Source organism: Doryrhamphus excisus, chromosome 15 (genome assembly GCF_030265055.1).
Source record: "Doryrhamphus excisus isolate RoL2022-K1 chromosome 15, RoL_Dexc_1.0, whole genome shotgun sequence".
NCBI classification, from domain to species: Eukaryota; Metazoa; Chordata; class Actinopteri; order Syngnathiformes; family Syngnathidae; genus Doryrhamphus; species Doryrhamphus excisus.
Genome location: NC_080480.1, coordinates 14,905,551 through 14,929,912, shown reverse-complemented (window position 1 = coordinate 14,929,912; position 24,362 = coordinate 14,905,551). Strand labels below are relative to the sequence as shown.

General features: G+C 37.5%; 1 protein-coding gene across 4 annotated transcripts in view; it reads right to left on the bottom strand.

Annotated features, from left to right (window-relative positions):
• hs3st2 (heparan sulfate (glucosamine) 3-O-sulfotransferase 2) overlaps window positions 1-24,362 on the bottom strand; it is a 216,467-nt gene that overhangs the window by 41,961 nt on the left and 150,144 nt on the right. For 3 of the 4 annotated variants that reach the window (XR_009119484.1, XR_009119485.1, XM_058048267.1), the window contains one exon: window positions 2,296-2,353. The gene's annotated coding sequence lies outside the window, so the exon portion shown is untranslated. Of the gene's footprint in view, window positions 1-2,295; window positions 2,354-6,895; window positions 6,943-24,362 lie in introns of those variants that run through there. The other variant, XM_058048268.1, reaches the window with a different exon arrangement.

Sequence of the window (24,362 nt, the reverse complement as noted above, 5' to 3'; positions counted from 1 at the left end):
ATATGCTGGGATAGGCTCTATGATAATTATGTAATGTTTTTAAAGTTAAAAAAAACATGGTTGGATATGCTGGGATAGGCCCTAGCATAATTATGTAATAATATTTTTAAGTAAAAAAATTATCCATGGTTGGATATGCTGGGATAGGCTCTAGCATAATTATGTAATGTTTTTTAAGTAAAAAAAAATAAACCATGGTTGGATATGCTGGCATTGGCTCTAGCATAATTATGTAATGTTTTTTTTAAGTAAAAAAAAATATCCATGGATGGATATGCTGGGATAGGCTCTAGCATAATTATGTAATGTTTTTTTAAGTAAAAAAAATATCCATGGATGGATATGCTGGGATAGGCTCTAGCATAATTATGTAATGTTTTTAAAGTAGAAAAAATAAACCATGGTTGGATATGCTGGGATAGGCTCTATCATAATTATGTAATAATTTTTTAAGTAAAGAAATAAACCATGGTTGGATATGCTGGGATAGGCTCTGGCATAATTATGTAATAATGTTTTTTAAGTAAAAAATAATCCATGGTTGGATATGCTGGGATAGGCTCTATCATAATTATGTAATGTTTTTAAAGTTAAAAAAACATGGTTGGATATGCTGGGATAGGCTCTAGCATAATTATGTAATAATATTTTTTAAGTAAAAAAATAAACCATGGTTGGATATGCTGGGATAGGCTCCAGCATAGTTATGTAATGTTTTTTTAGTAAAAACAATAAACAATGGTTGTATATACTGGGATAGGCTCCAGCATAATTATGTAATTTTTTTCAGTAAAAAAATAAACCATGGTTGGATATGCTGGGATAGACTATCATAATTATGTAATATTTTTTTAAGTAAAAAAAATAAACCATGGTTGGATATGCTGGGATAGGCTCTATCATAATTATGTAATGTTATTTTAAGTAAAAAAAACATGGTTGGATATGCTGGCATAGGCTCTAGCATAATTATGTAATGTTTTTTTAAGTAAAAAAAATATCCATGGATGGATATGCTGGGATAGGCTCTAGCATAATCATGTAATGTTTTTTAAGTAAAAAAAATAAACCATGGTTGCATATGCTGGGATAGGCTCTAGCATAATTATGTAATAATGTTTTTTAAGTAAAAAAATAAATACCCGCATTAAGTTTAAATATTTTAAAAGAGCTAGCTTAGGATTTGTTTGCCTGCCCTTTACACACACACAAAAAAGAGCGTAAATAAAAAAAAAAAAGGTATTTGATGTACTGGTGATGTGTTCAATGTCGCCAACATCATCATCTGGAGGCCATCGTGCATCACGCTGATGTAAATGTGCTTTACTTTGGCTCTCAGCATACTAATGAAATGGAAATGTCTCCACAGAGAAGACTCAAATGGGGCATGTATGATGTCCTGGGAGAAATACGTTCAATAAATGAATCCTCTATTGATGACGACGCATCCAAAGGCGCTCACTTGACACATGCGGCTGTGAAGCATCGCTTTACACATTTAATAAAATACTTAACTTTTTTTAAATTTGTTTCTTTGATAGCACCGGGTTACAATAAGAGTCTTATTTCAATAGCGAAGATAAAAAAAAATGTCGGCCTGAGGAGGGGATGAGAGTGTGGACGAGAAGAGCGGCGCTAATGTGAGTTCTTAGTGTGTAAGCTGCCTCTGATTAAACAATGATTTATAGCCCTGCTGGAGCCTACCATGCCGTCCTCCTCCTCCATGGAAACTGAGCATCTTAGCGGAGAGGATCCCGGTTGGACAAAGTCACTATGATACCGAAAACACAAAGATGGCAGCTTCATGGCACTCATATTCAACTAGCATCAGACCGGCCCTTTTTTACTCAACGGCAGAGAGCTCCTGTCATAGTACCGCGTTCAGTTTACTAAACTTAACCCCCCCCCCGCCCCGCTTTACACCGCTGCAGCGTGTCGTGTTCCTTCCATCGCCGTAGCTCGTGTTTATCCAATTACATTAATTACAATACTGTGTTTACACGACCTCCCGCGCCTGTGAAAATAATTACCCAGTCCGCGGTCGCCACGGTGACGCTAACTGAGCTGCAAACAGTAACATAGAATAAGCCATCCAAAATCAAACTTAATATACAAACATTAACAAGAAAGTAAGGACCGTAAATGCTTATTAGTACATCACAGCATATCATAGCAATATCAATATGACATATAAATATGGATGTAATTGTAATGAAATACAATCTTTAGTAGTAGTAGTGTACATATATACAGTAATGTACAGTATATTGTGTCTTTTTAAATGCATGCACTGACCTGCAGTTTGTTTAGGCTTTGAGTGGGCCGCCCTCTAGTGGACAAACGCTGAATCATCCTGGAAGAAGGCAGAAAGCAGACTATTTAATGTAATGTAACATAAAACATACTAATATATATATACACTAATATATATATACACTAATATATATATATATATATATATATATATATATATATATATATATATATATATACACACTAATATATATATATATATATATATATATATATATATATATATATATATACACATAGCATACATGTATACTATAGACGCTATATGTAGTGTGATGTGAAAACGGTAGGTGAATTAAATGTGTACTTGAAATAAAAACTATAAATGATAAACAGAAAAGCGAAAAAAGCTGACAGTACACGTAATGTCCACTAGAGGTCCCTGTTTCCCCCTTCTAATACATTTGTTTATAAAACTGATTATACTGTATTTTTCAAAGCACAAAAGGTATTTTAGTGTGTTAAAACGTTAAAATTGGAGATTTTATTTTATATTATATTATATCTTATATTAAATTTTTTATTTTTATTAGCCTTTTAACATTTATCCTTGAAATAGAAATGACAACAGGGGTCTTATTGGCTGTCAATGAGGCAGACCGTCCACAGGGGGGCAGCCTATTACCATAAAGACTCAAGTCAAGTTCAAGTTACAAACAATTTATATATATATATATATATATATATATATGTAAATAAAACTCCATTGTCGCTTGCTGGGGGGTCAATTAATATGGCGGTCACACATCAGTCAATAGCGATACATGCTAGCATGCCACTACACGACTACGACGCTGGCAGACTGGGACTCGCCCTCAAGGGGCCGCAAGTCACGCGTTGCTCTTTTCACAGAGCAAACATCAGTCGCCCTTTGAGTCTTGAGACGCTTCAAATAATGAATGCAAAGAGGCTTAATGGAGTGTTTAAACGAGCCGTTAGAATAAATGCTTGGGTCTTGTGAACAAATACTAGGATTTGTGTAATGGGAAGACTCGAAATCCTGTCACAATCACGTCATCCATTCATTCATTCATTCATGACCAGAGGCCGAACTACTTGTTGTCAAGGACATCAAGGATGTGGTTAAATACTAAAGAACCAGACTAACATAGAAAAGGAATACAAGTGATGAAATTGTTCTTGGTTTAGGTCACTAATAAAGAAAAGTTATAATTTCCGTTTATGCAAAATACGCCAAAAACTATATGACTATATGATATATCTATAGAGGTTTGACATACAATGTACTTTCACTCACAAAACAAATGCATTCATGTAGAGAAATTTCATGAAATTGACTACAAGGCAGATATTTATAAGCAGCTGGTGGAAAACATCCTGAATCTGTGCCTTCCTGCCTTGTTGTCCGTGTTTTTTTGCATTCTGGTATTGCCACATAGTGTCTTAGCTGGGGTGCTGGAGCCTATCCCAGCTGTCTTCGGGAGAGAGGCGGGGTACACCCTGGACTGGTGGCCAGCCAATCACAGGGCACATATAGACAAACAACCATTCACACTCACATTCATACCTATGGACAATTTGGAGTCGCTAATTAACCTAGCATGTTTTTGGAATGTGGGAGGAAACCGGAGTACCCGGAAAAAAACCCACGCATGCACGGGGAGAACATGCAAACTCCACACAGCGATAGCTGATGGTGGAATTGAGCTCAGGTCTCCTATTTGTGAAGCCTGTGTGCTAACCACTCAACACCGTGCAGCCCCTAAAAGGTTTTATTTCCTTTTGTTGACAAATTTGGTTAATAAGAGTTTAAAAGTCAATATAGGGGTGTTATTTCATGTCTAGAGGGCTCTAATAATGCTTAAATATTCATTCATTTTCTACCGCTTATCCACACGAGGGTCGCAAGGGGGTGCTGGAGCCTATCCCAGCTGCATTCGGGCGAGAGGCGGGGTACACCCTGGACTGGTGGCTAGCCAATCACAGGGCACATATAGACAAACAACCATTCACACTCACATTCATACCTATGGACAATTTGGAGTCGCTAATTAACCTAGCATGTTTTTGGAATGTGGGAGGAAACCGGAGTACCCGGAGAAAACTCCACACAGCGATAGACGAGGGTGGAATTGAACCCGGGTCTCCTAGCTGTGAGGTCTGCGTGCTAACCACACGACCACTGTGCAGCCAAGAATAAAGTACATAAATGTCATGAATCATGATTTCGTATTGGAATAGCGACACCAGTTATAAAACTGGTTTTGGATCAGATTCTGGAATGGCCTTCCCAAACCCTACTAGAAGATGGACTGGTCTTGGACCTTTGGACCATTTGGACCTTAAAAGCCGTGTCCAAACTTTACCAATTTTGTGGTAAAATAACACATAACGAGTATAAGTACAGTAAATACGTATATTAATAAAGAGCCTTTGGATGTTTTTATCGTTTTTTTGGTCGATGGGACGATGCCGATGAGAGTACGCCACAAAATAGTTTGAAAAGAACGCTAGCAAATTAAATTCTCTCTGCTTGCTGATGTCGCGTATCGACGGCCATTTTGGTCGATATTAACTGCGAGAATAAAAGACAAAAAAAATAAATAAAATATTTGACGGTCTCCGAATGGACCCCGTCGCTTTTCATTTCATCTATTTGTCATTGTCCGTCATCCGGCTGACATTGTCCGCTGATCAATAAGCACGCTAGCCAAGTCGTCAACATGACTAATGTGCTAATTTAGGACCTTTAGCAGTTATTGATTATGAATTTGCCCGTGCCCTTGAACTTCCCTACCCTTTGCACTTAACTTGTTTATATGCAAAGACCAGCCTAACGCGTCTTTATCACAACAAGCGCGTATACTGTATAGGTCACCATTGCGTGCACGTCCTCGCAGGGAGGGGGGGCACTGCCCTTTAAAACAAAGCCGGCAAAGCATAACAAAGAGGACGTAATTACAGCAATCTGTTAGCCGACCTGCCGAATATGATGCCGGGTGCCAATGGAGGGGGGGCATTTTTTGAAGAAAACTGGCTCTCATGCAGGAATTATGTGCAAGTCTCACAGGGTAAACAAGCCAGTGCACATTCATTAAGGAGGTCTCCAGCGAAGGCCTCAAATGTGCACTGACCAGCTGGGGACAAATGGGAAGCATTTCCCGCTATGAATTGAAGCCATTTATCACCACCGAGGGTCGCTTCTTCGTCATAGCAACAAGCACCGGTGGAGGGCATGAAACCACACAATATCTGGACAGATGAGTCCGACTAACTCATTTGGAAATTATTTCAAAGTCATTTTGGTTCGGGTATATTTAAAAAAAAAATTGCCATATTTATAATATATAAAATAATAATAATTTCCCAACTATTTCAGTTTACCATATTTTCATGATTGTCATCCAGTGTGAATTATTTTAAAAAATATTTAAAAAATTATTTAATCATTAAAAACACAGATCATACAAAACACTATTTTGTTTTCCAAAAATAATAATAATAATAAAAAATTAATGTAAAGATTGTACAATTTTTGCCAACATTCCTTTAATTTTCTGAGAGTTGTTTTTAATTCTTAATATTATAATATATATAATATAATATTAAAATAATTATATATAATATACAAACAATATATATGGATATACCAATAATATTTAATGATAATAATAATAATAATCATATATAAAAATAATAAATGTAATCATTTAATTTAAAAATTATAATAATAATATTAAATATAATTATAATAATATTATATATATATATAATATAATACAATATAATATTAAAATTATAATATTCTAATAAAATAAAAAAATATTTGATATATATAATATTATAATTTTAAGAATATTTAATAATAATAATAAACAATAATAATTTATAAAAATATAAAAATAATAAATTTAATCATTTCATTTAATAATTAGAATAAGAATATTATTAAATATAATAATAATAATAATGTATTGTATATATATAAAATAAAACAATATAATATTATTAAAATTATAATATTATAATAAAATAAAATAATAATATTTTATATATATAATATTATAATTTTAAGAATATTATATTAAGGGTGTTTTAGCCAAAGTGTATAAGTATATACAATATACATACTATTTATAAATATATATAATATACACACACATAAGTACGTATATAAGGTATATATAAATCAGTGTCATGTTGTTCAACAGTACATTAACCATTATACATAAAATATTTATCCCCTTTACCTGCATTTATTAACCTACTCTTTACTTCATTTCTTTCTTCATTATTCCATTATTTTATTTGATCTGTTTATTAAACCACTTGCATTGCACTTATCTTGCGTCAAGTAACTAAAATGATTATTATTATTATAAAGGCTCCAGTTTAATATAAGCACACTGCAAAGGAATGAGCACAACGCATTCCTTCGATGCCCAAAGCCCGTTGATCAGGCCAATTAGGGCCAATTAAATGAACCACCGCGAGCCGCCGTGTAGCCACCGCCGCGACACAGCGCGATCGGACTGTGTTCCAACTCCCACTTTTCCAACCAATTGCACCATGTTAACGGGTGCGTCAAACCACAGCGCTAATATTAAGGGGAATTTCTTACCGTCTGCCTCTTGCGCAAGGTTTGGTGCGCAGCTCTGACTACCTTTTCGATCCCACCTGTCCGCAGAGCCTTACCTGCTAAAAGGGAAGTGCTTGGAGCTGATCCCCACTTCCGGTTCAGATTTTTATCCACCTTATCTCCCGTGTTTAATTTAGCGAAATAATATGATAATTGCAACGAAAATTCGTTATTTGCTTAATGAAGGCTAGGAAAAGTATTTTTATTTTTATTTTATCTCATGTTCATCTTATGGGCGGCACAGCGGATGAGTGGTTAGTGCGCAGACCTCACAGCTAGGAGACTAGGGTTCAATTCCACCCTCGGCCATCTCTGTGTGGAGTTTGCATGTTCTTCCCGTGCATGCATGGGTTTTCTCCGGGTACTCCGGTTTCCTCCCATATTCCAAAAACATGCTAGGTTAATTAGCGACTGCAAATTGTCCATAGGTATGAATGTGAGTGTGAATGGTTGTTTGTCTATATGTGCCCTATGATTGGCTGGCCACCAGTCCAGGGTGTAAAAAAAAACAAAAAAAAAACAAAAAAAAAATTCTCCTCTCATTCCATGTGGAAGTGGTATTTTTAATGATTTTTTTTGCTTTATGTGCTTCTTCTCAGGCTGCATGGCGGACGAGTGGTTAGCACGCAGGCCTCACAGTTCGGAGACCCGAGTTCAATTCCACTCTCGGCCATCTCTATGTGGAGTTTGCATGTTCTCCCCGTGCATGCGTGGGTTTTCTCCGGGTACTCCGGTTTCCTCCCACATTCCAAAAACATGCTAGGTTAATTACCGACTCCAAATTGTCCATAGGTATGAATGTGAGTGTGAATGGTTGTTTGTCTATATGTGCCCTGTGATTGACTGGCGACCAGTCCAGGGTGTACCCCGCCTCTCGCCCGAAGACAGCTGGGATAGGCTCCAGCACCCCCTTGTGAGGAAAAGCGGTAGAAAATGAATGAATGAATGTTTGTCTTATCTAAATTATTTTGGACTTATTTTGACTTGACAACAAGCATGCATTTGTCTCCTAGCTTTGTGTGTTGTGTTGTTGGAGTCACTCAGGTTCCTCCTAAGTGATTACAATCCCCAGTCACGTCTTGGCCGTGGTGAGTAAAAATGAAGTGAAGATGTCAGAAAGAGCTCGTGTAGCGAGCCAGCGGCCGGGTCAGAGGTCACGGCGAGCAGATAAGACGGGAATGTGCAGTTGCGGGGATTGTGAACATGCGATGGACTCCATGGCAAATGTGTTCAACACGGAAAGATGAAAGCTGCACATGAAAAATGCGCTATAAAGAAAAAACATACAGTAATCCCTCGTTTATCACTGGTAATTGGTTGGAACGTGATTAAAGCCCTCGAGACATGAAATAACACCCCTATAGTCACCTTTACACTTGCATTACCCAATATAGTTAACGTAATATTAAACTAAAATGTTCTTAACCCCCCCAAATAATTTTATATTTATGATTGATTTTTTTACAAATATTTTTAATATAATTTTATATAATTATGTATATTTACTAAATAATACTAATGAAAAAAATAAATAATATAAAAAAGCAGGCAAGCAGGAAAGCCAACAAGCAGCATAATACTAGCCTACTACTACTAGTAATTTAATATTTATGATTGATTTATTTTACAAATATTTTTTATATAATTTCATATCATTTTATATAATTATATATATTTACTAAATAATACTAATAAAAAATACTAAATATAACAAAAGCAGGCTAATAAGAAAGCCAATAAGCAGGATAATACTAGCCCTACTACTACTACTAGTAGTAATTTAATATTTGATTGATTTTTTTTTACAAATATTTTTTAAACAATTTTATATAATTATATATATTTACTAAATAATACTAAAAAATATATATAATATAAAAAAGCAGGCTAATAAGAAAGCCAATAAGCAGGATAATACTCGCCAACTACTACTACTACTACTACTACTAGTAGTAATTTAATATTTATGATAGATTTTTTTACAAATATTTTTTATATAATTTTATATGTTTTTATATAATTATATATATATTTACTAAATAATACTAATAAAAAACAAATATTTTTTACACAATTTTATATAATTTTACATAATTATATAAGAGATATAATAATATATATGAGATATAAATAAGACAAACACACAAGCTAGCATTCCTTGTTATTTTTACTCCCTGCAGTGACTATTGTCTCATCAGTGTTACATTTCTGACACCTAGCGACCAGTATAGAATGCTACATATCATCACATCTTCTTAATGCCTAATATTTGTAGCCATCAATCAGCACAAGCCAGAAACAGGAAGTGGCGATCGATTTTTTACCAGCAGTATTCTGGTAAAAAAGCACAGTTCAGCCTCGCAGCCGACCAGCTAAGACATTTCAGCTAAGACATTTATTTACATTTTGCTTCCATGCAACCCGACAGTCCGCACACGGTCGCCGTGTGATAGACGGAATATAAATTGAACATTTATTTTGTCGTCTCCTTTAGATACTCATTTGTGACACTTGCAGGGAGAACAACAAAACTAAATGTTCTGGTGTCGTTTTCTTTTTCAATATGGGATGTTTTCCTCACAAACAAAAAAACATACAAACCCATGAAGGGCGAAAGCATTTGAATTTCACAATTGGACGAGTGAAACTCCGACAGCGTTCCATGACCCACAATTTGCTGGCAAGTAAACAAACCTTGCAGGCAGTACAGTATTTGTTAAATGTGTTGTGAGGTACAAAAAGACCCAAAAATCCCATAATAGCGAATCCCTCGTTTATCATGGTTAATTGGTTCCAGACCAGACCGCGATCGGTGAATTATGCAGACTCGGATTCCTTATTTACAACTGGAATATATGCCTAATTATAGCATAGAAAACCTGTTACAATCTTCTGAATACAGTTTAACATTATTAGAGCCCTCTAGACATGAAATAACACCCCTATAGTCACCTGTACCAACTATAGTGGATATAATAACAGAAAATAAGCCATTTAAAACGACTCCTGCTCGTGTGAGTTCCAATAAATGTTCCGGATATTTGGACAGGAAGTGACTTTGGGGCCTTAGCGGTGAGTTTTAGCAACATTAGCCCGGGTTGTTCTTATGATTATTGATATTATTACTGCATATATAGTGTGAGATTATTTAAAAACATTCAATAAAAGCCTGTTGGCAATTAAGACTGGTGCTTGTCTCACCCAGCAATTACTGACACCTTGTGGTCAGTCTAGAATATTACATTGACAATTTGAATGCAATTTATTATTATTTATTTTTATTATTATAATAAGTTATTTTTATTAATTTATTTTTATTTTTTTTAAATATATTTTATTTATTTTTTAAATATATTTCTTTATTTTTTATTTTATTTATTATTATTTATTATTCTATTTTAGTTCATTTAGCCATATTTTATGCATGAAAATGCCAAATTGATGCATTCTTTAAATGAATAAGCTGAATAATTATTATAATTATTATAATAAGACACTTAATAGCATGATGGTGTTAAGTTTATTAAGTGTTTAGTGTTAAGTGTTTATTAAGTAAGCCCTTAATAAAGGGAACACAGTGCGTTGTGTGTCTGTAGCTTTAATGCTAACAAGCTATATTTTGTCCACCTTTTAAATATACACTGTAACTCTGCCATTTATCACATACAAGTCATTAGCAGTACTAGCTTAGCTATGTGATGCTACAGCGCTAACGTGACACTTACATTATAACAGCATCATTATGCTAGATTAGCATTTTTGTTAAAGATAAGCAAAATAATCAAATTTTTAGCTCCATCATCTTTGCATCATTTTAAGACATTTAGAAAAAGAGTGAAAAACTGCTGAAAAACTTCAAAAGCGAGCATTCAAAATGCTAGCTAATGCTAGTTAAAATGCTAGCTACTGCAACATGTGACACTGTAAGCCGAACCAACTTTATGTGGCAATGGGATATAAAATTACATTAAAATATAAAAATACCAAAATTGAATTAATATCTGATAGTAATATTTACCACCAAGATCAGATATAAGCAGTTCTGGTAATACTAATACTTTATATACTTAATACTTTCACCTACATTGGTCGGCTGTAGCATGTTTACAATGTGGATAATATTGAGACGCCCCTGCTATACCAGCGGCGTCCAGCAGATGGCAGTAAAGGAACAGGCCTCCAATGGAAGCCTCCATCCACAGGTGACATATGAGCACACAGACACCTCCGCCAGTCCCATAATGCAGCAGCACTTTTAATCTCGCTCAGATTTATGATGTCAACACGGGCAAAAGTCTCCGCCGCGATCAAATTGAAGCGTGTGTGCGGACGTTAAATAAAGACGAGGCAGTTTGGGTCGTGGCGAGGACCCAATATATTGTCGTGTGATTCATGCCGGTGACTTCTGATTGAAAGGGACGCTGACATGGGGCATGGTAGCAATGGAAGATGAAGTGTTGAAACAAACGCTCTCATCCAACATGGCTGACCTCCTCATTTGCATAAAAGTCCCAAAGAGCACTGCATCATAGCGCCGTCTAAATGAGCTTCGGTGCTGGGAACGAGAGGCCCAATTAGACAAGTCAAGCATGTCCACTGTGGGTCAACAAAGATAAATAAAAAAAGGCTTCAGAGACGACAGAGCATAAAAGATTTAGACGGGCCCCCGGGCCGAGATTTAACATCCTGTCTCATCCTCAAAGTTGGGCCATCTTGTCGCACGGCGTGCACGTAAATCTGAGAGTGTGACTTTTAGCGGTGTGGGCTTCACTGACCGGTGACGCTGCCAGAGCATGAGCGGGCGCACAAATGATGAAATACACCCCCCAAATCAGGATTATCATTTGGAATTTGAACATTTTAAGGGAGGCTTCAGGCCAGTGAGTATCGGGGTGGGGAACCAACCGCCCCCGTATTTTGGGAGCTGATATGCAGTTTTAATAAACACACCAATGAAGCTCTTATACAGACCACATTAGTATTAACATTGAAACTATGTATCCACTAGTGGCGTCATTATGCCTATTTTAGGGGGGCTTCAGCCCCCCCTAAAATGTTCTAAACCCCCCAAATAATTTAATATTTATGATTGATTTTTTTTACAAATATTTTTAATATAATTTTATATAATTATATATATTTACTAAATAATACAAATAAAAAATACTAAATAATATAACAAAAGCAGGCTCATAAAAAAGCCAATAAGCAGGATAACACTAGCCTCCTACTAGTAATTTAATATTTAGGATAGATTTTTTTTACAAATATTTTTTCATAATTTTATATAATTATATATATATTTACTAAATAATACTAATAAAAAATACTAAATCATATAACATAAGGAGGCTAATAAGAAAGGCAATAAGCAGGATAATACTAGCCTACTACTACTAGTAGTAATTTAATATTTATGATTGATTTTTTGTACAAATATTTTTATATAATTATATATATTTACTAAATAATACAAAATAATACTAATAAAAAATACTAAATAATATTACAAAAGCAGGCTAATAAGAAAACCAATACGCAGGATAATACTAGCCTACTACTACTACTACTACTACTACTAGTAATTTAATATTTATGATAGATTTTTTTTACAAATATTTTTTATATAATTTTATATAATTATATATATTTACTAAATAATACTAATAAAAAATACTAAATAATATAACAAAAGCAGGCTAATAAGAAAGCCAATAAGCAGGATAATACTAGCCTACTACTACTACTACTAGTATTTTAATATTTGATTGATTTTTTTTTACAAATATTTTTTACAAAATTTTATATAATTTTATATAATTATATATATACATATAAATATATATAATTATATATATTTACTAAATAATACAAAATAATACTAATACTGTCCAAAAGTGATAAAGTTATATGCCGTTTTTTGTTCGTTATTTGTTTTTTGGGATATTTTTGAATGTCTACTACATTCATTCATATCCTATGCATCTCCAGGGGGGCTAAGCCCCCCCTGTTCTGCAAGACGCTGATCAGACGTCAGATGCGTCTCCTGCCATCTTGCGGACCGGCCACCCATTGAATATCCCAGCTTACAGTAAACGCACAATATGTTAAAGGGCGTGCCACTGTACCACTGCACCACTTGAGCCAAATAGCATCTTCCCTCTTGGCTGGACTCAGATGACCCCTCATGTCGCAACAACTAGACAGCGTGGAACATTGCGGAGTCCCTCAGGGGTCAGTTGTCTGCACTTTGACTTGCATTGATTGGATAGAGTCAAAAGTGGTTAAAAGGGATAAAAGTGAATGATACTTTAGTGACCCCCGCTGTCCAAAGATGTTGGGCCTCGGGGGAGTTTGCGCGCTCCTTGGGAAAAACTCTCCAAGAGAAAGTGTTGCGGGTCGGAGGCCAGATGCTGCATAAGCACTCTGGCAGTGCAAAGATCATAAAACAGCGAGGCGGCCTTATTGAATCCCGGGCCTTTATCAGTGTTTTCCACATGGCCATTGGATAGACACGGCCTCGTCATCTTTATGCGAGACATAAAAACAAGACGCCTTACAGCCCATCACTCTTTTACTGTCGGCCGCAGCAAAAATGTGTCATTTCTGCGTGGATTTTCTCATTCGTGGTCGTGATTTAGACCCACTATCTCTCTGTGTTCATCGGCGGCGTGCTGGCGCCGCAATCAATATGGACCCACTGTGCTTGAATGGCTCCAAATCAATTCCCATTCATGAGAGACAACCATGTGTGAGGCTGCAAAAGGTTTGTTGATATGCGTTTTTTTTTTTTTTTTTACCTCCGCCCCGTTTCTGTCACTTACATAAGTCTAACTGCATCTGGCGTTTTTATATATAAAAGCAATCGGCGGAGCAGCGGCCACTTTGAAGTGAAAACTACACTCAAATACTTTTCTTTTTGATTCTACTTTCGCTTCTGGGGTGTATACATTTTATGGCAAATCATTAGAAAACTGCTCAGCGTGGACAGGACAATGACATTTGTGGGTAGCTGCGTGGATTCTACTGCCTGGTCACGTCTGCATAGACACTTGTTGCTAGGCAGAATGCGGTCATTTGTTTTTCAAAGCCTAATCAAAGAAATGCCACTAGAATGCTTGGAGATATAAACAAAGGACAAGGAGAGTCGGCAGGCACCCAGTTAAAGAACACTGACCACTATGTCATTAGTAGGGGTATGTAACAAATGTGACAAGTTGTTTACAACCTTCTAAATATGTTTTTTAGGATTATTAGAGCCCTCTAGACATGAAGTAACACCCCTATAGTCACCTTTAGACTTGTATTCCTAAATATAGTCGACATAATAACACAAAATAAGCCATAGACAGATAGATAAATAAGACTTGTGCTTGTGTGTGGTGCTGTAAATATGTTTTTTAGGATTATTAGAGCCCTCTAGACATGAAGTAACACCCCTATAGTCACCTTTAAACTTGTATTCCCAAATATAGTCAACATAATAACACAAAATAAGCCACAGACAGATATATAAATAAGACTTGTGCTTGTGTGTGGTGCCGTGAACGTGGTTTTTAGAATTATTAGAGCCCTCTAGACATGAAGTAACACCCCTATAGTCACCTTCAAATTTGTATTCCTAAATATAGTCAACATAATAACACAACATAAGCCATAGACAGATATATAAATAAGACTTGTGCTTGTGTGTGGTGCTGTAAATGTAGTTTTTAGGATTATTAGAGCCCTCTAGACATGAAGTAACACCCCTATAGTCAACTTTACACTTGTGTTCCCAAATATAATAGACATAACACAAAATAAGTCATAGACAAATAGATAAATAAGACTTGTGCTTGTGTGTGGTGCTATAAATATGGTTTTTAGGATTATTAGAGCCCTCTAGACATGAAGTAACACCCCTATAGTCACCTTTATACTAGTATTCCTAAATATAGTCGACATAATAACACAAAATAAGCCAGAGACTGATAGATAAATGAGACTTGTGCTTGTGTGTAGTGCTGTAAATATGGGTTTTAGGATTATTAGAGCCCTCTAGACATGAAGTAACACCCCTATAGTCACCTTTACACTTGTATTCCTAAATATAGTCGACATAATAACAGAAAATAAGCCATAAACAGATAGATAAATACGACTTGTGCTTGAGTGTAGTGCTGTAAATATGGGTTTTAGGATTATTAGAGCCCTCTAGACATGAAGTAACACCCCTATAGTCACCTTTACACTTGTATTCCCAAATATAATAGACATAACACAAAATAAGCCATAGACAGATAGATAAATAAGACTTGTGCTTGTGTGTGGTGCTGTAAATATGGTTTTTAGGATTATTAGAGCCCTCTAGACATGAAGTAACACCCCTATAGTCACCTTTACACTTGTATTCCTAAATAAATCAATTAGACAGATAGATAAATAAGACTTGTGCTTGTGTGTGGTGCTGTAAATGTGTTCCAGTAGTGGGGGAGCTAAGTGAGGGGGTGTCAGACAGGAAGTCAAGAGACAACGGAAAATGAAGGTTTATATGGCAGCAATAGGGATTATTATGACTTGCTCCAGCGATCAAGTCTGGTGCTTGCGATGAACCTGGTGGGGCACTGCCCCATTTCCTTATAACGGCGCTACTGTACATTGGTAGTGTTTAGCGATGGTTCACACGAGTGGATGTTAAGCTGGAATTGATGGCGTGTCGAAGTGAAGCGGCTCCATAACACAACTTGACTCTCAGGTTAATGATGTGTGGGTGCGTAAATAAATGCAGGTAGTCGCCTCCGTAACCCCGTCATCACCGCACCTCCTCACCGTGATTGACTTCCTCTCTCTGAAGGCTTTGGGGATTAGCGTGCACCCCCCGACCCCCCCCCCCCCCCCCACCCCCATCCTGGATGAGTACAGCAGCTTTGTGTGTGTGTGTGTGTGTGTGGAGTCGTGTAATTACGACGGGGATGCCACAGCTCAATTTATTGAATACTTGAGCATTGTTATAATTTGATGCAGGCATCGTGACTCGTCCCTGCAGCCGCATGACAATCAAAAGCTAATTTGTACCCCCGAATTACATTGACTGCTTTGAAAAAATACAACAAAAAAAACCAAAACATTATAGTTTGGAGTACAACTACACATTTGTAATATTTAGCTACAACCTTCCCATATGTTGCAGTATAATTAACTTATTAAAACTTCTATAGAACCTCATACTGTATAGCCTGTGTATCATATAAAATACACAATTAAGAGTAATACAATTAAATTTAGAGTTGCACAAGGTCTAGTGGTTAGCGCTCAGACCTCACAGCTAGGAGACCCGAGTTCAATTCCACCCTCGGCCATCTCTGTGTGGAGTTTGCATGTTCTCCGGGTACTCCGGTTTCCTCCCACATTCCAAAAAAACATGCTAGGTTAATTAGCGACTCCAAATTGTCCATAGGTATGAATGTGAGTGTGAATGGTTGTTTGTCTATATGTGCCCTGTGATTGGCTGGCCACCAGTCCAGGGAATACCCCACCTCTCGCCTGAAGACAGCTGGGATAGGCTACAGCACCCCCTGCATTTTTAAGAAGCCAAAAATGCACCACTTTTTTTGGCTTCTTAAAAGGAAGGGATCTCCTCTCATTCCGTGTGGAAGTGGTGCATTTTTAAGAAGCCAAAACTGCACCACTTTTTTTTTGGCTTCTTAAAAATGCACCACTTCCACACGGAATGAGAGGAGAACCCTTCCTTGTCCTTCCCCCAAATCCGATGGAATTTTTGGCTTCTTAAAAATGCACTACTTCCACATGGAATGAGAAAGAAAAAGTTCTCCTCTCATTCCATGTAGAAGTGGTGCATTTTTGGCTTCTTAAAAACGCACCACTTCCACACGGAATTAGAAAGAAAAGGTTGTCCTCTCATTCCGTGTGGAAGTGGTGCATTTTTGGCTTCTTAAAAATACAAAAACTTCCACACGGAATGCATTTTTTGGCTTCTTAAAAGTGCACCACTTCCACATGGAATGAGAGGAGAACCTTCCTTTGTCCTTCCCCCAACTCTAATGGGATTTTTGGCTTTTTTAAAATGCACCACTTCCACACGGAATGAGAAAGAAAAGGTTCTCCTCTGAGAAAGAAAGGGTTCTCCTCTCATTCCGTGTAGAAGTGGTGTATTTTTGGCTTCTTAAAAATGCACCACTTCCACACGGAATGAGAGGAGAACCTTTTATGCGTTTCCCATCGGATTTTTGGCTTCTTAAAAATGCACCACTTCCACACGGAATGAGAAAGAAAAGGTTCTCCTCTCATTCCGTGTGGAAGTGGTGCATTTTTGGCTTCTTAAAAGTGCACCACTTCCACACGGAATGAGAGGAGAACTTTTTTCCCCCATTCAATCTCAGCCATGGCATGTCGGCTCGGCTCTATATAATTTGTAGTATTTATTTGACGCTCAGCAACGCGAGTCTTACAATACATTGTTTTAAAAGCGGAAGAAAATGAATGAATTTACATTTAGTGATAAACCAAAAGGATGCCTTTCACAATAAAAGCTCCCTAAGGAGTCATGCCTAGATGAGATATGTTTTTTTTTTTTTTTTTGACCCATTGGTGATAATATGCGAGTAATGGATATGATCTCAGCAGGTCCATTAAGACGGCGGATAAAGCACTTTAAAAACAGCGCTATCAGATTTTAATCCTCTTCTCGGATTATTGAAAGGCGGCTTCCAGAACAGGAAGGTGAGATAACGCTAAAAGTTAAGTGTTGCGTCGCATCCCCCCTTTCTCACACGCTCTTAAGACTTTAACCCTTCAAGGCTTTGCTGTCCGCGTATAAAATGATATCATTTTTACTTTCAGTTACAGTTTAAATACTAGATTTGATTTGTACCTTTTGGAATATATTGATTTTATACGTTTCCCATAGGATTGTCGTGTGTCGGAGTGACGTGATGACCGGGAGTGAGCGCGTGAGGTCGTGCGTTGTCACGAGTTAATGGAGGCGCCGGACTGTGTAACAGATTACAGCAGCACTGTCACCAGAAGACATGGAGGCCCGCGGCCCCATTCATCACCCGGGGCCTCCTTAAGCCATGTGATGAAGGTGTGTGTCAGTTCCACTGCATCCCGCCGCTATTTAGGATCAGCATCAGCCTGACGCCTCGCTAATACCGACATCGGGATGGTGCATATGCTGAATGGATCTTTTTTTTTTTTCCACACATTTATACACCTCCTCCATCTCCGGTTTTCACTCAGAGAGATTATACTGTTTATGCCTGACTGGAAGTGTTGCAAATCCTCAGTCGACTTGACTGCTCGGGGGTCATTAATCCCACCGCAGCAAAGTTCTCATGCTTTGAAAATCCCGGAGATAACTTTATTCCGGCCACTTCGGAAGTGGTTTGTGCTCAACTTGGATTAGGACATCTATGGATGCTCCCATTAGCGATATGAGCTAACGCTGGCTTTACGACAAGCGTGTAGGTGGACATTGAGCTATTTTAAAACGGAAATATGGATACTGTACATATAGGAGAGCTTGGATTATTTACCATGCACGGAAAAAATTCAAACAACATGTTGGCTGCCTAATAACCAGCATTACAGTCATGGAAAAACAGGACATCGGAATATTAGTAGCTTGTGGTTGAAATGCTTTGGAAAGCATGCTAGCATACATGTAATACATATTGTATATGTTTTATATAAGTTTTAGCATCATTAGAGAAATGCTAAATGACTTACAAACTAGTTATTGCTAAGTCCCGCCCATGTTTGGCTTATGGCGGCCATGTTTTTCAACCAATCTTGCTCATATTCTATACACACACATGTGCTTGTCAGCGCCAAAAAGTTATGTACAAATTCATTTATTACTTATTACGGAGTCGAACTATGGGGTTTAATAACAGCGCCACCATGAGGTGTATTTATCCGAAAAATAACAGCACGGGCAACAAAGTAGAAGCGTAGAAGAATTTAGCTAACATCAGTACATTTAAAAAAAAAAAACACACAAAAAAAAAGCATAAACCAAACATTTACTTTATAAAAACAACACAGTTTACAGTTAGAGATACACAAGCACCAGACCTAATCACCTGGAAGTGTGATTTTTTCCCACACCGGGCACAATGATCCCTAACACGGGCTACTGTTGCCGCCGTAAACCATGCCAAACTGAACTTTCAACCCTCAAAATCACTTCCTGTTTACCCCCCCCCCCCCCCCAACTTAGCTACCTCAGCACAAGGAACCCACTTGTAACAACACACAGGTCTTATTTATCTTTAATAACTTATTTAATTTTATTATGTCAATTATATTGGGTAATATAAATATAGGATGGCATAAGATGGCTGTAGGGGTGTTAGTTCATGTCTAGAGGCTCTAATAATGTTACAATATATCTTATATATATTTACATTTATGTGAATGGACTTACCAATGTGCGATGAGACGTTTTTAACATACATTGACTTGGGTGTCTTCCACAGCACCCTAGCTAGAACGACGGTAGCCCTATGGGGCTATAAAGCATTAGCATTAGCATTAGTATTTAAAAATAAATAACAAATAATAGATTCTTAATGGCAATTTTAATAGATCCTGAACCGGCAACACCGCATACATTAAATGCATCTTTTGCTGTTAATCGTCTATCAAAGCCTTCGCCTAATGTCTTCCCATTAAGCCGGCGTAGACGTGATGTGTTCATGACACCGACTGCATCTCAGTAGCAGTGTGTGCGCCGTTAATGCATCCACGGAATAGATTCACATAAAAGACAAACAGGCTGAATGGAGCAAAACCGGCTCATTTTTCCCCCCCAAAAAGGAACAACGTAAAATACCTCACAATAAATCTTTACTTTTCATTCCGTCTTAAAGGAACATCCCCCCCCACACAACCTCCGAGTGAATAAACATGTCGCCACCGGAGCAACAAGGGTACTCGTGTTAACAACCCTGCCACCAGTGGAAATCTAATCCACATTCTTGAGGGCTGCACTGGAATGACCCTCAGACCCCCCCGCCCCTCGCCCCTCCAACAATGCCAGCACTCACACCCAGACATGGGAAAGGACGGGAGGCGAGGTGTAGTGGCTCACATCAAACATATCACATGAATTATTAATGGTCAGCATTTGTTCCATGATTGCTGACATCCACAAACACATACTTCAATAAGTGTAACAGCCTTTGCATCACATACAGGGGACTACTGTACTATGAGTGTATAGGGCCCATAATATACGAGTATAATATACTAGTATAATATAGCAGCATTTCACAAAGGCAGCATTCAAACATCTACTTTTACTAGCAGGAGCTGGAGCCAATAGTGGTGTGTCGGTCATGAACGAACGGGTCAAAAGAACTGGTTCTTTTTCGTGAACGGAATGAACAAGGTCACTATATCTGTTCAGTTGTGAATGCTTTCTTTTGATTGGCTGGAGAGTCAGTTCACCATTTCCCAACTCCGATGGGATGTTTAGCTTCTTAAAAATGCACCACTTCCACACGGAATGAGAGGAGAACCTTTTCTTTATCATTCCGCATTTTTAAGAAACCAAAAATGCACCACTTCCACACGGAATGAGAAAGAAAATGTTCTCCTCTCATTCCGTGTGGAAGTGGTGCATTTTTGGGTTCTAAAAAATGCACCACTTCCACACGGAATGAGAAAGAAAAGGTTCTCCTCTCATTCCGTGTGGAAGTGGTGCATTTTTGGATTCAAAAAAATGCACCACTTCCACACGGAATGAGAGGAGAACCTTTTCTTTATCATTCCGCATTTTTAAGAAACCAAAAATGCACCACTTCCACACGGAATGAGAAAGAAAAGGTTCTCCTCTCATTCTGTGTGGAAGTGGTGCATTTTTTAGAATCCAAAAATGCACCACTTCCACACGGAATGCTTTTTTAGCTTCTTAAAAATGCACCACTTCCACACGGAATGAGAAAGAAAAGGTTCTCCTCTCATTCTCAAAATGCACCACTTCCACACGGAATGAGAAAGAAAAGGTTCTCCTCTCATTCTGTGTGGAAGTGGTGCATTTTTAAGAAGCCAAAAATGCACCACTTCCACACAGAATAAGAAAAGGTTCTCCCCTCTCATTCCGTGTGGAAGTGGTGCATTTTTAAGAAGCCAAAAAATGCACCACTTCCACACGGAATGAGAGGAGAACCTTTTCTTTCTCATTCCGTGTGGAAGTGGTGCATTTTTAAGAAGCTAAAAATCCCATCGGAGTTGGGGGAAGGACAAGGAAGGTTCTCCTCTCATTCCGTGTGGAAGTGGTGCATTTTTTAGAAGCCAAAAATGCACCACTTCCACACGGAATGCCTTTTTGACTTCTTAAAAATGCACCACTTCCACACGGAATGAGAAAGAAAAGGTTCTCCTCTCATTCCGTGTGGAAGTGGTGCATTTTTTAGAAGCAAAAAATGCAACCACTTCCACACAGAATAAGAAAAGGTTCTCCCCTCTCATTTTGTGCGGAAGTGGTGCATTTTTAAGAAGCCAAAAAAGCATTCCGTGTGGAAGTGGTGCATTTTTGGCTTCTAAAAAATGCACCACTGTGCCCTGTGATTGGCTGGCCCCCACCTGGAGACAGCTGGGATAGGCTCCAGCACAGCCCATGATCCTTGTGGTAGAAAATGAATGAATGAATTGCATTCTTAATGATATTAGTAATTATTCTATTATTCTGGGGTTGTCTCACCGCACTGCATCTCATAGAAAATCATATTTCATACATCCATAGCTTTAGTCCACACGTATTAATAAAACAGTCTTGAGAAGAACCGTGCAAGCTGCTGATGATAAAAGCTTGTGCCACATTGCCGTGTGATGTAAAGTCTCTGCAATCACATTTGGCCTCCAACAATTACAAGCCGTAGCACCACTTCCTAGCATCGCAAGGCTGCAGACTGCACTCATCTGCCGAGGCGGCGCTGATGAAGAGGTACGTCGCCATGGCGAGCGGTCAGCATTGTTTATGAGGAGTGTCATCACGCCTGACAGCCTTCCCTCTTGCGTGATTTATATACTTCCAACTACGGCCGGGCCCCCCCTCCGTCCGCCCCCCCCACAACTGGCCCGCAGAGGGGCGCTTGGATCGTTTCGCGCCACGAGCGTCCTTGATGGCGGCAGATGTAATTGAACGTCGTGCCTGGAATGCTGCGCTAACATCTGCACGAGACGGGTTCCAGACATGTCCATCATGCGTTAAAAAAAAAAACAAGTGTTAATTTAGCATGTCCAGATGGATGGCAGATTCTGCAGGGGCATTTTTTTAAAATTTATTACCGCTATAAATGTAATAAGAAATCACCGTCATCTGTTATATGTTAACAGGCTTTTTGACCCTATGGAGCCACTGTAGTTTTCAAATGGAACCTTTATCATTAAGGGAGCATTAAGGGATTGTCCCCTTAAGCTAATAAGCGGTTGGGCCGCCCTTAGCAGCAACAACTGCAATCAAGCGTTTGTAATAACTTGCTAGTCTATTGAGTCGCTGTGGATGAATTTTGGCCCATTGGTCTTTGCAGGATTGTTGTCATTTAGCCACATTGGAACAAAACAGCCTCACTACCACCACCATATTTTACTCTTGGAATGATGTTTATTTATTTTTTTTTTTACTTTTACTTCAGAAAAGTTCCCCTTTTGTCTGACCACAGAGTATTTTCTGGTAAAACTGAGATGAATGTTGGTTTTGTTCAGTGGTTTCCATCTTAGAACTCGTTTTTTCGTCTTACCTTAACTGAGGCAAGTGAGACCCTGCAGTTCTTTGTATATTGTTGTGGGGTCTTTTGTGACCTTTTGGCGGAGTCGTCATTGTGCTATGCGGGTCATTATGGTTAGCCGGACACTCCCGGGAAGGTTCAAAACTATTCCACGTTTATGTCATTTTGTGGCTCTCACTGTGGTTTGCTGGAGTCCTAAAGTAGGTCCTAAAAGTAGGTTGAGATTTTTTTTTCTCCCTTAAGAATAAAAAGTTTCATTTAAAAACTGCATTTTGTGATTAATATTAAATTTGTTTACTGATTAGATTTTTTTATAACGGCTCTTACTGTGGTTTGCTGGAGTCCTAAAGCTTCAGAAATTGCTTTATAACCTTTTTCAGGCTGATAGAACTCAATTAATCTCGGTAAAGTTATGTTTTAACGGCGGTAATGTAGGCTTAGATTTTTTTTTCTCCCTTGAGAATAAAACGTATCATTTAAAAACTGCATTTTGTGATTAATATTAAATTTGTTTGCTGATTTGATTTTGATAATGGCTCTCACTGTGGTTTGCTGGAGTCCCGAAGCTTCAGAAATTGCTTTATAACCTTTTCCAGGCTGATAGAGGTCAATTAATCTCAGCAAAGTTATGTTTTAACGGCGGTAATGTAGGTTTAGATTTTTTTTCTCCCTTGAGAATAAAAAGTTTCATTTAAAAACTGCATTTTGTGATTAATATTAAATTTGTTTGCTGATTTGATTTTTTTGATAACGGCTCTCACTGTGGTTTGCTGGAGTCCTAAAGCTTCAGAAATTGCTTTATAACCTTTTCCAGGCTGATAGAGGTCAATTAATCTCAGCAAAGTTATGTTTTAACGAGGGTAATGTACGTTTAGATTTTTTTTCTCCCTTGAGAATAAAACGTCTCATTTAAAAACTGCATTTTGTGATTAATATTAAATTTGTTTGCTGATTTGATTTTTTGATAACGGCTCTCACTGTGGTTTGCTGGAGTCCTAAAGCTTCAGAAATCGCTTTATAACCTTTTCAAGGCTGATAGATCTCAATTAATCTCAGTGAAGTTATGTTTTAACGGGGGTAATGTATGTTTAGATTTTTTTTCTTCCTTGATCATAAAAAGTTTCATTTAAAAACTGCATTTTGTGATTAATATTAAATTTGTTTGCTGATTTGATTTTTTGATAACGGCTCTCACTGTGGTTTGCTGGAGTCCTAAAGCTTCAGAAATTGCTTTATAACCTTTTCCAGGCTGATAGATATCAATTAATCTCGGCAAAGTTATGTTTTTACGGGGGTCATGTAGGTTTAGATTTTTTTTTTCCTTGATAATAAAAAGTTTAATTTAAAAACTGCACTTTGTGATTAATATTAAATTTGTTTACTGATTTGAAACATCAAAAAATGCAAAAAATAGAGTGTAAACACTGTCTCAATTGGGGCAGACTATGATATAATTAGTCTTTAACTACACTATTTCCACCACATGACAATCAACTATAACAAACGTATAACAAAAGTAGTAATTTGGTTTTATTCTGACACCAGTATCTTTCCCACTGACTGATATTTTTCCAATAGGAAGTGATGTAACACGGAGACAATGTGATGAAGCACATCAAAATCCACAAAGATTTCAGTCAAAACATCAAATATCCTGTCTCTACAGTGGATTCCTGCAGAGAACAATCATCTCCGGTCTGTTGGAAAGCAGG